General features: G+C 40.1%; 1 long non-coding RNA gene across 1 annotated transcript; it reads left to right on the forward strand.

The window, feature by feature from the left end:
• Positions 1-619: 619 nt before the first annotated feature.
• Positions 620-2,237, forward strand: LOC122626761. Its single transcript, XR_006326732.1, has 3 exons — positions 620-787; positions 844-1,107; positions 1,858-2,237. It is a non-coding gene; the product is annotated as an uncharacterized LOC122626761 (long non-coding RNA).
• Positions 2,238-4,653: the final 2,416 nt, after the last annotated feature.

The following is a 4,653-nucleotide window of genomic DNA, read 5'->3' on the forward strand; positions in this document are numbered from 1 at the left end:
GCAAGTCACTTTGGGTTCGGTGCTCCTTTATCCTCCTCCTGGTTGTGGCATTTGTGGAAGCGAACGCCCACCTTAAATTGATTTCCCTGATCAGTGGGAAATGCATGAGTTTTCTTTCATTTTCCTGGTTCATTACGCAGAAAAGTTCAAATCTGCCTGGCAGGTTTGACTTGATTTTTAATTTCACTCGAATTCATTTAATCTTCCCATTTAGAGCATCGAAAGGATTGTGCGCGTGTGGGCGCTGTGGCCACGCCCACTCAGACGTGTATCCATAGATTTTAATGTCATAAGCCACATGCCAAGCTGTAATTAGCCAACTCATCATGTTGATGGTGTGGCATTGATGGTGGGGCATTAAAGGTGTTGCTTTAAGCCATTCGAGCGATACTTAAACTCCGATGGAAAATCAATGGAGCGAGCGTGTTCTGATTAAAGTGGTAAATTTGATTAGTTGATTTTTGGTATTCATTTATAACAAGCAACCATTTGGCTAAAATGTATTTATGTTTAAAAAGCTTTTAATTGGATGTTACCTTAGAACGTAATTGAAAATGTAAATGCTTTAGTAGATTCTCAACTTTAGCAACCATTTCTTAAATTGTTATAGTGAAATAAAAGGCTTACCAGGCTATTAGTTTATTTAAATATTTTGCAGTTGATCTCGAGAAAATGAGTAAGCTTGCCCACCGTACACCCAATCGTACATTCTCTAATGGAAATGGAGTCATCATCACCTGAAGTCAGAGAAAGAACTAGATAACTAGATGTTTTGTTCTGTGCAGATGTAAGGCATTAAACGAAAGATATTTAATAATATGTAAGGCTTCCCAGGCTTCATAGTTTTCACAGAAGCAAATCAATTCGAGTACATCTTCAGTAATAAGGCAATCAATCGGACAGTGCTGAGGACAGGAAATATTAAATATTTCCGCACAGTATGCTCCGCATCAATTATGTTTATTCCTTATGATATGCCATAGCAGATCTCTGCTGTTTCACATCGGGCTATTGTGAGTGAATTCAATGGAAATGGCGGCTGTGGGTGTGGCAACAATGAATTCAGGCTCACAATATCTAAATCTTTATTAATTCGACTATTTTGTGGTAAGTTTCTGCCCCAAACACTGCGATCCCACAATTTTTCTGGCTTTCATTGGCCAACGCTACTCGACAAATAAATTAATAGCTATCAATCAGTAAATCTGCCAAAGGACCTTTTCCTTTGAATGCAAAAGTTCTTTTTCCCTTTCCCCATGTGTGTGTGAGTGTCCTTTGTGCTTGTGCTTGTGTATGTGCTTGTATGTGTGTGTGTGTGTGCGTAGAGGAAACGCACAAAAGCCCCTATAAACGCACTCAGTGAATGGCTAATATGACGACTGCACGCGCTTCCTCTGTCCGAAATGAAAGTTACCGGTTACCTATACGTGTAGAACGGGTCAGCAAAAGTTACAAAAAATGTGGTGGATGTAGGTGGAAATTATCGGGCAATCGTGGGAATACAAAGTATGGGGCACTGAATTCAATATAACACATACAATTAATTGGAAAACTTGCAGTTTTCATTTCTTGTTTAGAATTTAACCTTCAGTGCACTTCCAGAACTATTTGTTATAAATCAATGCCATTTTAAATTAAATAAATCTGTAATAGGGGATTTAATAGCATGAAAATGTAACATCGGAAACTGTAGCTTCTGTCAATAACTTAAGAAACATATTTTGTAGCCAAGATATGAGTTGAATTGGTGGTGGGCAGTAGATATTATAGAGAAGTCCTTATACGCACATTGATTCTTCTTCACAAATCAGTTGAAAACTTAGTGTTCTTTAACTGAATTAATTCTTCCCCTTTTAGGAATAAATTAAAGTTAGGAAGCTACAAATGCCTCTGGAAAAGAGCAGCCTGAAATGTACATTTATTGCTGATCTCGGCGTGGATCTGAAGTCGAGACAGTCAAAGAAATTACCAGGATTGCCGCGTGACAATGGGGCCAAGTGTGTGACAGTTCCATTTTAGCCATAACAATGGCAACGGGGAGTGGGGAGTGCGAGGTGCGAGGTGGAGCGGAGCAAGCGACTCATAAATCATTCGCGACATCGATGTCGACTATGACGACGACTGGCAATCGCAGCATCTGATTGACTACTGTCAAACGGATGGGCGAACGGAATCATCGGGGCAGCCCCCGCAAACAGGAGAGGCTATGAAAAACCTACACCGATGCTGTTCCTCCAATGGGGCAAATACATCCTTGCTCACACAAACGTCTACATGTGTTTGTTTCGATGTGCTGTTATGCTGCATGTAGTTCGTACAAAATACAATACGCCATATGATGATGATGATGTACTGCTCGAATTTCTCCCCTGTCTATCTATTTATATTTATATATATATACGAGTATATATGTATATCTGTATATATTGTATCGCGTGCACTTGTAAGCGAGAGTCCTAGGTCTCTGCTGCAATCGCTGGGATTTTGGCCTGGCTTGGATGAGTTCGGATTGGTATGGTTGAAATTCCTCACGTCGAAAGCTCGATGGAAATGTTGCGCCATTCATATGCACAGTGGCATGAAAACAGTGTGACAAACTGTGTTGGCTTGGTATGAAATTAATAATTGGTAGCCTTAGTTTCCTTCCTAAAATCGAATTCGGACCAATCAATTCAAAAAGGCTCTCAACGAAATCCTATTATCTGCATTATTAATAATTCTGGCTGTTCTTATCTAAATGAAATCTTGTATATTGTAATTTCCCACCGACTTGGAGACAAGGTGCATTGTCGTGTTTGGGATCACAGTCGGCAGAGCGTAACAAATGAAATGTGACACATTATGCGACCAGGCGTATAACTGTCTTTCCATCCGTCCGTCGATTTGTCAGTGCGTTTGCGGGTGTGTATTGAATCAAGTCGAAATGACTTTCGTACTCCATCAATGGCGAAATTATGCAATAACTCCAATTGATTACGCGTGCGGGATTAATCAAGTGTCCAGCCGATCGGGCAGTGCGGAAATGCATTAAAATACCCACTTAAATCAGAGCAAAGTGGGTGGTTGCCATCAGTGGGGCGCTTAAAGTGCCTTCAACGGGTTGAGGGGCCATAATTCGACTGCCTTTCCTCGCTCCTCGCTGCCGTTTTCGTTTTATTATTATTCGTTGTTGTGATGTTTGCTCTGACAAGCCACTTTAACTAGATGGAGCCAACAAACCTGTGCTCCTCCTACACCACCACCCCCCAGCCAGCTTTTCCCCTTTCGACAAGCAAATTGCACACGCATTGACAACACAAAAAACCAAACAAGCAAAGGGGTTGGGAGTTGGGGGTTTTATGGGGGGTTGGTTGGGGGTTGGGAGTGGGAAGCCCCTTCAAGTTGTTATCTGCTTGCTTAGCTATTGCTGCTATATGGCTCTTGGTATTTGCCTGCCATTTGTGTGTATTTATACCCTAGGAATTTGGTAAAAGAGGTGCTTTATCATCTACAGCAGGAAAAGGATATGAGCGAAGTTCAAAAGTTCCTGCATTAAATAAAAAGTATTCATTTTATTATAAAAATCGCAGTTGTTTACATTACATTTACAATGGGGTGTTGAAATAAATTCCAGTACAATGTTAAGTGGTAAGCATATATAACATAATAAAAAAGCTTACAGAAACTAGTTATAATATAGTAATTTGTAGTTATTCATAAGTTTCAATATTTTTCCTTCACTTTTGTACTGAGTGAAATGGTGAGTACTGGGTACATCGTGGTCTAGTAATGCCCGGCCATGTGTAAGTGTTTTTGTGCAGTCCCCTACATATCCAGTTAAAAGGATAATGGAGCACAACAATTTTTACACGCATATATTTTACAAATATTTGCATTTTTGCAGGGTCTACCTGCCTGACAAGTGAACGCAGCTCAGGAGCATGGAGGATTTCGAGGAAAGGGTGGTGGTACTGAAATGGGTAGCTATAGTCACATAACTTTGGCGTACCTTTTGCATTGCTTCCCCTTGACAAGAGACATTTACCTTGCCAGGCTTCGCTTTTGGGGCTTAGGACTTGAAAGGCTCAAACGCACAACTAAACGGGTATTGTGATTGAGGTACAAATAAAAGGAGCGTCTACGGAAATCGCGTTTGACTGCGCTTCATTGTACTTTATTCCTTCGATCGAATTACGTGCCCTTTCCACACTCCTTAATGTGATCGGCTGCCGTTGATATTACGATGAAAGCGCTTTCTATGCCAATTTTAAGGAGCCACAATTGAAGTATTATTTGGCACAAATTAGATCTATGATACAAATTGCAAGATTTTTCCTTGTTTTAGTGAGCAAATGAACCCTTTGTCTTCGAAAACGAGGATACCTTTAACTTTAACTTAGTTTTAAGTATAGTTTTAAAGTATATCAAACTTTGAATTGCCTTAGCGGATTTATATTTGTTGCATTGAGGACTTTAACCAATAGATTTTCATTGTCCATCCCCTTAAAGCTCAATGGTAAAGCACATAGAATAACTACCTGTCTGGTCAAATAATTCGAGCCAAATCGGATTTAAAGTTCAACCTTTACACATAACCATAATCGAGTTAGCGTCAAAGAAGGAATTTGTTGCCTCGCAAATTGAATTGAAGTCCTATATTTGCCCGCACTAATC

This window comes from Drosophila teissieri, chromosome 2L, assembly GCF_016746235.2.
Source record: "Drosophila teissieri strain GT53w chromosome 2L, Prin_Dtei_1.1, whole genome shotgun sequence".
NCBI classification, from domain to species: domain Eukaryota; kingdom Metazoa; phylum Arthropoda; class Insecta; order Diptera; family Drosophilidae; genus Drosophila; species Drosophila teissieri.